Here is a 12,554-nt window from a genome sequence, read left to right as displayed (position 1 = left end):
TGCTCGGGCAACCTCAAAGTCCAGAGACGGCAAAGGCAATTCAAACTCGCTCGGGAAAGGAGACCGAAGAACCCCGAACATGCGGCGGGAGCAAGGAAGCCTAAGCCAAGAGTTGAAGTGGAGACCATCATCAAGGAGAAGGCACCTACTCCTATGCCAGAGATAGTCACCGAAGAGCTGGAGTTTGAGCTAGATGATATAGACACCAAGATTCTACCGCCAAGGCCACGATACCGCAAAGGTAAACATGAAGATGAGCAATTCAACAAATTTGTTGACATGGTACGCAGGTTGAGCATCAATATGCCGCTCTTGGACGCTCTACAAGTTCCGACGTATTGTCGCTACTTCAAAGACATCATGGGAAACAAGCGCGAGATACCGCCAAGCACTGTCAAGCTAACCGAGGAATGTAGCGCGGCAATCGCTAATGAAGCTCCTGAAAAGAAGAGGGACCCCGGATGTCCTACCATCCCGTGTTCCATTGGATCTCTTTTGTTCGAAAGAGCACTTTGTGATCTCGGTGCAAGTATGAGCGTCATGCCAAAGAACGTGTTCGAGAAGCTACGCTTACCGGAGCCGGAGCCCACCGCCATGTGCCTAGAGTTAGCGGACAATTCCGTTCGCTATCCTTTGGGAATCGCCGGAGACGTACCCATGAAGATTGGAGAACACTTAGTCCCCGTTGACTTTGTGATTCTCGATATGGGAGAAGGGAGCAAGGCGCCTCTCATACTTGGGAGGCCTTTCCTCAAGACCGCAAGGGCGAACATCGACGTTGGCAAGGGAGAGATAAAGTTCGATATCAATGGCATCACAAGCGAATTCAAGTTTCATCCACGCCTCGAGGTATGCAACATGATCAATGTCAAATATGTTCCGCCTCACCGCCGTGTCACAGAAGAGAAGCCAATGAAAGAAGAGGAGCCGAACAAGAAGGAAGCGAAGAAGGAGATAGAAGTCGTCGCGTCCATCGCGACAAAGAAGATCGTTGCACCCGTCAAGAAGAAAGCTAAAAGCCCGCCTGTGAATCCAAAAAGACGACTAACCTAGAAGACAAAACCGCACCACGGATTGTGCGGAAGTGGGTACCCAAGACTGTAGTGCCATCACCGAGCGTTGGTCCGAAGTGAAGAAGAAGAAAGTCTAGCTATAGACTATAAACGGAGCGCTTTGCGGGAGGCAACCCGTTTGTCGAGTCAAGAATAAAGCTGCCGGGAGTTCAACCCGTTCATCGAGTCAAGAATAAGCTGCCGGGAGGACAACCCGCGAAAGGTTTTGGTAAGTGAGTCAAGAATTTTGCTACGCAAGGACATGATATACTTTTGAACAATTGGCCGTTCGGTCAAACAATTCGATTTGGATTTTATTCGCTCGGTCATTTCGATGTTGTTTCTTATTTTAAACCAATGACATGAGCCATCCTATGATTTATTTGCCTCTTCTTGAGAAAGCCACATCCAAAATTCCATACCCATTTTTGGCGACCATCCTGTCCATGACGGCCGGACCAAGTTGAGATAAAACACACGAGTAGAGCCGCGCTATGTTTATATTATTTAAATCCTTGATGCGTAGGTTCGCACAAACATAGAGAGAATTTTCAGTTTCATTACCATATGACTAGAATTTTCCTAACCATAATTATTCTCTTTTTCAAAAATCTCTCTCTCATTTTGGTAAAAATTAGAACCTAAACCCAAGACCCACGGCTGAATTCGAGATTGTTCACTATCGATTCATGAAAGTGAACGGTTCCGGTGCAACCAAAATTAATGTAGTCAGGAAATATTTTTCGACTTACAAATATAAAGATGTTTCAATTCCCCTCTGATTATTCATTTAAACTCATTACATGCTTTGAGTCAATTCTGAAATTTCGAAGTTAGAGGAGGATTAAACATCTAAGCATGATTTGGAAAGGGTTTATGTGCTTGATTAACATCCATTGATCAAAGTGAGTTCACGGGAAGGAATTGTGCTCTCTACCTACCACCACATGCAAATAATCCAAAGGAGGGAGCAGCCATGCATGGGAAGGACATGTGATTTTCAGCAAAGATGGCACCATGTGATGAGTGATGAAGCATGGGACAAGGTGAGTGACACAAAGTGAAGAAATAATATTGCAAGTGGACATCAAAAGCAAAGAAGGAGTGGTTCACAAGATTTGGACGGTGCAAAGCATGAAAGATGTACTGGACAGAAGCAAATAATTGCACCAGAAAGCCACCAGAGAAAATTGAAGTGGAGGAGAGCCAAAAATGCCCTAGGCCGGCCGGCCCCAAGGCCCTAGGCCAGCCGGCCTGGCCCCTTTTTAAGAGCTCTGGTGCTCCCCTTAGACAGGTACGCTCCTCACTCAATTCATTGCTTATGTTCTTCAATTTCTTCACCCAGAAACATCAGTTAGAGCCCTAAAAAATTCGTCCACCAAAATCTACTGCAAAAATCTCCGAAAATTCGCCACAAATCCTAGTTTGCTCCACTCTTCGATATATTGTTCTCCCGCCGGCAAGAAACCCCCGGTGTGTTTGTTTTTGTGTGTGTGCAGCAAGGAGTCACCATGAGTGGCATCATGAGGTTCGTCACCGGGAGGAGAAGGACGCGTTCATCAACATCCGACGCATCGGCAAGTTCTTCGCGGAGGCACTCGGTCTCCGAGTCTCCGCGGGGCATGGAGCAAGACAACCCTGCACCGAGGAGCGACATGTTGCTCCTTGGTGGGATGAGAGACCCGAGAAGCTCCTCCATGAGATTCACCGAAGGGATGCCACCTCCTCCACGGCGTTCGACAAGGTCATCCGCACCACCACCATACAAGCCCAAGAATTCAGAATATGGGTTTATTATATTGTCGAAGGAAGAAGAAGAAAGGCTCAAGTTCATGAAGGGAAGGCTGCGAGCAAACTATGATTTTGATGATGAAGCATTAGAGAAGTTGGGATTTAATCATGACATCTATCAACTCTTGGAGAACATCGGTTGGAAGTTATTTTCCGACGGTGTCACGGTAGACATGCAAGAAGAAGTGGCTTTGGAGATGTTCATGACATTGGAGAAAACAACGGAAGTGGTGGATGATGAAGAAGTTCCATGTCTGAAATTTCGGCTCAAGAATGAAGAAAAAGTCATCACCTATGTAGAAATAGGGAGTTTGCTCGGATTCAAAAGTAATGCATATGAAATGGTGCGAGTTGAAGATAGAGAGCTTGATGAATTTTGGACAAAATAGCAAAAGATGTCAACCGCCAAAGGAAGAATATAAGTAATGTGACCCTCCAAATATTCCACTCTTGGTTGAGCAAATGAATTCTCGGGAGGATGAGAGAATCGAAGGTCACCGACCAAGAATTAAATTGGATGTATGCTGCATTGGTGAAGAAGCAAGTGATTGATCCCACCTACATCATGGTTGAAAGGTGGATTTGTGAAGCATCATCCGGTACGGGAGAAGTTGGTTCGGGGTGTTATCTCACAATGATAGCCTGAGTAATGAATCCGGGGTTACGACTAATCCAAAAATATTATGTCCCGGGAAGAGATATTGGGATTGAACATTTGAGGCAAGGCCATTATATCGGAGGGGATGAAAAGAAGGGATTCACTATTTTTGAGATGGATATTTCCCGCCCCGATCAAAGGCTGAAATTATTCGCAAGAGGGAGGACTGATTGGCGAGTTGAAAATATTGGAAAAAAGGTGAAGAAATCAAAAATAGGAAGGTTAACTGAAGGAACATCGGCATCGGCACAACAAGAAGACTTTGAAGTAGACCTTCCACCGCCAAGTTCCGCTTATTGGAGGAATAAATTTCAAGGTGCATCAAGTGAACAAGGATACCCGCAAGGATGGACGAGTCAATGGGAAGGGAACCAAGATCAAGCATGGGGGCATGCTGCGGCGGCGCCCCCACCATTTAGCAATTACGGCTACCCACCCCCATCATACCACGAAGAGATGCCCGACCCGTCATTTGGAGCACAATTTTTTGACCTCCCTCAACCGGAACAAGAAATGAGAATCATGTGTGCCTATGCAAGAAGAAACATGGAAGACATAGACGTCATCCAGAGGCACACAAGCCAACTAGAAGATGGAACCGCAGGAATTGCATATCAAATGGGACTTCTAGGCCTGGCGCCACCGGAACAATTTGATGGAGGAGCATTTCAACAATATTATGACCAAGGATACAACGCAAGAGGCAATCAAGAAGAGTGATCGACGACAAGACCATGAATAAAATGCTCGCACGTGTGGTTTGGATTTTTCTATTTTTTTTCATTTATTTTCAGCATGTGTGCAAACTTGTGTGTAGCAATTTTCTATTTTATTTATTTTTCAGCATGTGTGCAATTTGCTTTCTTTTCTTTTCATCACCATGATAAATAAATGCATCACCCACGCTTTAATGTTATGGTTAGTAATGATGATAGAAAGTTTGTGCCATGATAAAATATGATGATCGTTACCACCTTGTCTACTTTCTTGTGCTTGGTTTATGTATAATTAAACTAATGCTCTCTCTAATATGATCTGAAAATTAATTAAATGCCGGCTAATTTAATTGTGGTGGTTACGATAAATTAAGACCCATATCTTTTATTCTTGCTCTCTTACTTAAGCTTGTCAAGAAAAATTTAATTTGGATTTAATTTTGAGCTAACCTTGTCAATGATACCTTTTGCAATTGCTCTACCCTTCTACAAGCCTAAATGATATATCATAACAAACCATAGAGCAAGAATTATTTTTCTGATGAATTAATTCAGGATTTATCTTCTTTGGTACGAGACTAAGAAGCTGACCATTCTGTATTTTTGCGTACCTCTCTTTTGCTAGCCATTCTATCCATGCATTATGAGTTTCTATACCGGGAACATCACAAACCTCGCTGGATATCCACCCTTAACCAAAAACATCTTTTTGTGAAACACCTCCTTGACCACAACCTATATATTGAGTATATATTTTTATTTCGACGGCAAAATAGTGGAATCAAGAGTAAAATTCAGTAAAACATAAGCTTGGGAAGCATCAAAGAGTTCGCAGAAGAAAAATCCGAAAAAGTGGAGGCCTACAGGCAGTAGGCCGGCCGGCCTGCCCCTTTTCCTCCTCTGTTGGCTTTAATCTTTCTCGAGGAGATGCTCCCTTGAATTCCGAAGTTGAGTCCAGAGAATTGATAAAGGTTTGGTGCACTCACTCCATCAAGTTATCATCACTTCATTGCTTGAGGACAAGCAAACGTTCAAGCATGGGGGGAGGTGGAGTAAGTGCATTATGTTGCCAACGGTTCTGAGGAGCAAAAAGAAAGAAAGAAAAAGAAGGAGAGAGAAAAGAAAAAAATGAATGATGATGAAAAGCTCTTCGGTTCCTTTCGCTTCATTAAACTCCAGGTACTTTGAAGATTATTCTATACTCAATTATTCCAACCATGTGCAATCCGATAACAAGGACTTCAGTTGTGCCTTGGGATCAACCGTTGCCATTTGCACATGTCCACCATCTAAAGTGTGTGTTCCATTCTCTCCCTCTCCATAAAAAAATTATTTTCCAATGGTCTTTTTGACGAGTCTCGGTAAATCCATAAGAAGTATTTCTTGTTTTGATAATATCTTGATTATAATATCTTTTGTTAGGACTAACCTTTCCAGAGCTCCAGATAAAACCTCACACATACATATGAGAGAAAGAAAGGAGAAAGTTCTAGCAAGTTTGAGAGACAAGATGAGCTGAGAGTTTCCATGAGCAAATTGCAATGAGGTTTAAATTATTGATCTTGGTTTAGCATTACTTATGGAACTTACTTTCTTAATTCTGAGACTTGTTTAATTTTGAGAGCATGTGCTTAATAATTGTGGGGAAGCATTTAACTTGTATCTACCTTCCACATTGAAAAAGCTGGTTACAACTTGAACTATTCACTACAAAATATTTTTTTGGGAGCATTGTGTTTTCTCGTGTATGATCAAGTGCAGGGATTGGACACTGAAAGGCAACGCTGATTTTTATCAAAGACTTACTCGAGGACGAGCAAGGTTTAAGTATGGGGGGAATGTTGACGCTCCTTAAGTATCCATTTTATCCCCTGTTTAACTTTGATAATGGCATGAATTTAATATCAAAATCACTAACCATCCTAACCTCTACCCAATTATTGGTCGTTTTCGCGTTTGCACATATATTTTGGAGGTACTTCGTTTTTGCACGTTTTTGATCAATTTTGGAGCATGAAATGACGAGGCCCACGATCACGCGATGACACGAAGACAGACAAAGGCCAAAGCCCGAACAAAGGACCGAAGGCCATGATGATTAGAGGCCTGTTCGTGCACATCCACCCTCCAATGAAGTCCAAAGGACAAAGCCCACAAGATAAGATCAAGATACTTCGGGGCTAAGCAAAGCAAAGATAGATTTAAGGAAGGATTTTCGATCCTATCCTTTTCCTCGCAAAAATCTCGAAGAAAATAATGTCTAATGGGGTGCAATCGTGAAAGGCATAAACTCTATAAGATTCCAGGAGACTTGGGGAGAAAGGAGGACATGAGGCGGCGAAGAAATGGGCCAGGCCGACCGGCCTGGGTCCATTGGGCCGGCCAGCCCAGCCCCTTTTTGAGGCGGTTCGGCCTCCCCTTTGACCTAGGGTTATCATATGTGTATGAGACTTTATTTCTAGTTTCGAACATTGTATGGTTATGAAATTTGGAATTTATTTAGTTTGTATCGTGTGCAATGTAATGATGGGTCATCTCCATTGTTTGAACTAAAATTTTAGGGTGGAAAATGAGATGTTGGATGGATCCGTACATATCAAGTGACATAACGTACACATGTTACATCGACGGATAATTCCCCATTGAAATGAAAAGTACTAGACACCTAAAACATGGATATAGAAATACAGGATGGATAATTTGATATTACATTTGCAAGTAGAGATGCATAAGTTGCTATGGCATGAAGCGTGCCCAAGTAGGGATGGGCACATGAATTCATGTCCACTAACCATAATAGTTGTTGACACCGTTTTTTGACATGTGTCAAGGAAGATGATTTTTGTGAAGAGAAGGTGGCCGGTTTGGAAGAAACCAAACGGTGCACAGTGTTGGAATCGGCCGATAGAGTCCGTCCGATGAACCAGAGAAATATGCCGTGAAGATGCTGATCCGCTGGCTCTGGTATCCGGCCGATTGAGAAGTTGCCGATGAAATCAAGGAAGGAAAAGAGGATCCGGACTCTGCGAAAATCTTGATGATTCGGTTGTAATATTTTAGGTAGTTTATCTTTTAAATAGTCTTTTCTTTAGGATCAAGTAATGTTTGCCATAATCGGCTAGGACTTGATAGCGCTAGGCTATAAATACTAGTTGTAAGGGACCGGAAAAACTTGATACACATCCAATACAACAAACTTTACAATTCCTTTGCACTTTTTCGGCGATTTCGCCTGTTCTCTTCTTTTTTCGACGAGTTCTTTCAAGTTCATCAAGGACGTCTCACATTCGGGCGACTTGATTTGCTGGTGAGTTTTCATTTTATCGAGTATATTTGAGCTTTAGCTACCGTGCGCATCGTTTTAATTTCAAATTTAGCCTATTCACCCTGTAACGTCCCGCCTCTCCGAGGCCAGGCCCGCTTACATCTGGCAGCTTTATAGGATATAGACTGCCATCATAGACCAACACTAGTCTTTTCTGCGCACTTTGTCCTCACTCGTGCGCACCCGGGAAGAACTCCCCGGTCAGTCACCCATCCCCAAATTGCTCCAAGCCAAGCACGCTTAACTTTGGAGTTCTTTCGAGATCGGCTTTCGAAAAAGAAGTTGCAACTTATTGATATGAGTATTCTATCAATCCTATTATGTCCTGGGCCGGGATGTCACATACTCACCCTCTTAAGAGACCGACATCCTCGTCGGTCAATCCCAAGCCAGAAACATCCTCTCTTGGCCATGTCCCGTACGTCCAGTGCCAACGGCACATCCCAGATGCCCGCGCACTGACCCGCCATGAGCCCATCTACATGCCGGTGGCATCTGCGCCCCCACGCGCCCATGCACATGCCCGTGCACTTACGCTTGCCCGTGAAACCGCGAGAGTCGGCTCTGATACCATTTTGTAACGCCCCGCCTCCCCGAGGTCGGGCCCGCTTACATCTGGCAGCTTTATAGGATATAGACTGCCCTCACATACCAACACCAGTCTTTTCTGCGTAATTTGTCCTCACTCGTGCACACCCAGAAAGAAATTTCCGGTCGGTCACCCATTCCCAAATTGCTCCAAGCCAAACACGCTTAACTTTGGAGTTCTTTCAAGATCGGCTTTCGAAAAAAAAAGTTGCAACTTGTTGACATAAGTATTCTATCAATCTTATTAAGCCCTAGGCCGGGATGTCACACCCCCCTTCTCTAGGCATATTCAGATCCTCTCAGAAAGTATGCTTTGGGGATATGAATCTTTTCATCGCAAGAAGACATCTCAGGCAGCTACACAGTTTCCACATACCAAAATATATAGTTAATCCTCTGATACACCGGCAGAGATGGTGCATGTAATAAGAATCTGACGTTAGATGCATAGGATGTCCAGAGCTCCATGAACCATCCACGATTCAACAGCATACGGGTCTTCATCTTCATCACAAATTTCAGGGGTCAGAGCACGCAAGCTTTTCTGTATATTCTTCAGATCTTTTCCTTCCTGAATTCAGGTGCGCGCAATCAGCAACCAAGATCACTTTATATTTTTTAAATCCAGATTTGATCAAACAAGACATCTACCGTGTACCTGTCAAAGAAGGGGCAGGCATTGCTACATCCAGAGCAGTGACAATGTTCTGCCTACCTTGATCAGATAATATGTGCACAAGCTCACCAATGTCCAGATAACCAGATTTCATCATGAGTAGAGAAATAAAAAACAGTAACATTGTATAGGAACCATTCCACAAATATAATTGATCATTAACTTGTAGTAAGGTTGCAGCTGTCCACAAATTATTGTCAGACAGACAATAATTTCATCTCAGTTTGCAACCTGAATAATTTAGTAGGTTTTGCATCACATGACAACAAGTCACTCGCCCACGCCTTCATCAATCAGCTCCTCAATCATTCCTGAGTGGAGTGGCTAGCGGAGTAGCAAGAAGAAATGCAGAACAAAAATGCCCAGGTTGTGCCTACATTAAAAAAAAACAATTGTAATCATAGAACTGTGAACTCAGCAGACGTACATAGATGTCAGTTAACTGCATTTTGTCATCACAATGGCACAACAATACAAGATAAATTTAGTAACTATCATAGATAGGCAAGTTCTATTGCAACAAGTCTATCTGTCAAGCTATAGATACATAATTGATCACAGAGCAACAGATTTAGATACAATGTGCACTTATAAAAATGCATATCAATTTTATAAGGCGCTGGTTGCATCCAAACACACAAATCAATTATAATCTGCAAGACAAAGAAAACAGGTGGTTCAAACGACAGCTAATAATCTAGTTAATTTCATTGCATTTGGAATGACCAAGACAGTTTATTTCATTGCAATTGAGAGGCTGAAACACAGAATTTCTTGGAGGAAACAAACAACAAAATTATTACCAATCTCCCAGATCCTAAGATGGAGGTTTCATACATGGATCAGGCACCGAGCTAGCACCACTGTCTTGGCAGTTGGCACCAAGCAGCTGAGTTTGTCGCTGGTCGAAGGGCCCCATGAACTTGTGTGGGGGGAGATGGTTGCACCACCGCTGAAGCTTAGGCACCGCCGCAGGCTGAATTCCCTCGGACAAGGACACCATCGCTTCAATAGGGAGGTAGACAGGTAGTTGTAGCCAAATCCATTCCTGCGCCGCCATGGCGGCCTTCCGGCCCCGCGCCACCGCCGTAGCTAGCAGATCCGGCATCGCTGCAGTCTCGTGATTCTCCTTACTCATGGTCCGGCAGTTGCTACTTCAGCAATTTGTGCGGTGGAGGGATGGAGTTTTACGGGGAAAACGGCAGCGCTCGTTGGGAGATTTTGCTGCCTTGGCTGGAATCGCGCGCCAAAACAAGGTCGCCCGCACTTGATCCGTCGAAGGCATTGCTGAGTGTGCCTTTGCTAGCTGAAACATTTGCCAATGGAAACTCACCTGGTTGAAGTTTTCACACATGATTTTCACTTGAAACGATAATCACTATGCCTTCATATAAAAGGCAATTAAGGTCGTTATTTCACCCTTTAAAAGTCACGCAGCTGCAAAGTGAAGGAGGATACAAACCATAACTTGTCCGAACCCGTTTGCCTTGCAAGGATTTCTCGATTTCTTTACTTGTAGAACAATTTCCCTCTTGAATAGCTTTTTGTCATAAAAAAAATCTATGATGACTCATAAAATTGACGTACGTATATGATGTTGGCGCGCATGCTGTCCTAACGCTGTTTGGCTTCGGTGACTTGTACTTTTTTATCTTTTCTTTATGTCACTCGATCGGCTCTGTTTACAACGTATCGTTCTATTTATAGTGAAACAAAATCACACATCTCTCCAAAAAAAAAGGCGATGGTAATTATTTTGGAAGTAAAGAGAGGTTAACATGGCTGAGAAGCCAAGCCCTTATAATAAGAAAAAAATAATATAAGTTTTGAACTATAAATGTCAAGAATTAATGCTGATACCCATGCAAATGAACTTAAAAATGGAATCCAATTCTTCCTAGCTGACTTAAAATGGACAATCTCTCTCTCCACTACTTTTTTTTCGAGAATACACATGATAGCTGCGTATCATTTCATTAAGAAGAAAAGAAGTTTAAATTTTACAATGCGGGCCATAAAGGGGCGCCCGCACACCTCAACCGAAATTACAAGAGGACTATACGGCAGAAGATTACAACCAGAGGGCACCCTGTGCTAAGAGACCTAGCTATCGGTGACACGTCTACTCGTGAGCGACTGATGTGGCCAACCGATTCCAGCGAGCTTAGTCGCCCCAGCCCGGATCCAACTACCTCCCTCGGCGAAGATGTCGTCCAGCAGCTGGCCTAGGGTTCGCTCATGATTGTTGAACACCCTAGCATTCCGCTCCTTCCATACTAGCCAAGAGACCGTGATACTATCCACTACAATGATGCAAGAGAAAAAGTGGACAGCATTCTTTCAGCAGTGACCGTTATAGTAGTCGTCCACCAGCATTAGGCCACAGTTAGTCAATGCATGCTAAATATTTAGCCGAAGGCTGGAGAGATTTTGAGCCGCCCGCTTCGGACGACGGAATCCGATTTTATTATCACCTGAAGATCTCTAGACGCTCCCGCGACGCCGGGCCGGGAGGGGGACGGTATTTCATTTGCCGTCCGGGCTGGGCTGATTTTCAGCCGTATGTGCGGCTGCGGGGAATCGCACCTGGCGGGCCGGGGCGGGAGCGTAGGTCTGGGCCGAGCGAAGAGAGGGTCCAGTTAGCTGCTCCCCTTTGGGCCTAAGTAGTTTCGGCCTGATTTACTGACCGACCAGAGTCCCAGACCAAGCAGGGGCTTTTTAATGAGCCTAAGAAACTTAGTGGCATTCAGCCCAACCGTGGCCGTATTTGTTGTTTGGGCCTGCTGGGTTATCGTCTTTATCGTATCATCATTCTTATCCCCGTGCGGCATGGCGCAGACTTCGTTGGTACTTGCATGTAGTTAACATGCATGGTGTTGGCTTGTCCAAAATTATATGATCTCTTGGCTTGAATTTATATGAGTTTGGTGGGAACACTCTTAGCTTGTTGTCTTGTCCGAAGACTCTCTCTCTCTCTCTCTGGAAAAAAAGACAACACATTACGTCCTGTTTTGTCCACACACACAGAGCAAGTAACAAACAAAATTTGATCACATCATATATGTGCGCATCATTTGAAGTGTTCTGGTGATTGGAATAAACGCAAATGCTGACTTGACTAGTTGTGTCAATGGTTGTATTATTAGTACCGGGTGGTAGACACCACCCGGTACCAAAAGCTAGACATAGGTACCGGGTGATGTTTTCACCCGGTAATAATGTGAAAGGATCCATTAGTACTGGGTGGTAACACCATCCGATACCAATGTCTAGCCTTTGGTACCGGGTGGTGTTACCACCCGGTACTAAAGGATCCCTGGATCTTTCCATGCACCTCAAAAAAAGTTTTGGTACTGGGTCATTTTTTATTTTGGTACCTTTGAAGTGGACCGATGGCCTCTTTTCTAGTAGTGTAACGCTTTTTGGCTTCTGGCAACTTGTATTTTTTTTTTGTCTTTTCTTTAGGTCTCCTAAGTTGTTTGGCTTCTGACGACTTGTACTTTTTTTTTTGTCTTTTGTTTAGGTCACTCGGCTTTGTTTGCAATGTTCTACTTACGTTGAAACAAATCACATATCTTTTCTACACGGCACAAGTAATATGATGTGCATTTTTTTACTGCTACAGTCTAGAGTCGAGCCAAATGGAACACCAAAAAAGGCGAAGGTAAATTATTTTGCAGGTAAGGAGAGCTTACCATGGCAGAGAAGCCAACCTCCTCTAATAGTTAATGAGAAGACAATCTAAGTT

The sequence above is a fragment of the Panicum virgatum genome, chromosome 8N (assembly GCF_016808335.1).
Source record: "Panicum virgatum strain AP13 chromosome 8N, P.virgatum_v5, whole genome shotgun sequence".
Lineage (NCBI taxonomy): Eukaryota > Viridiplantae > Streptophyta > Magnoliopsida > Poales > Poaceae > Panicum > Panicum virgatum.
The sequence above is the reverse complement of the archived record's forward strand: the minus strand, read 5'-3'. Positions refer to the sequence as shown.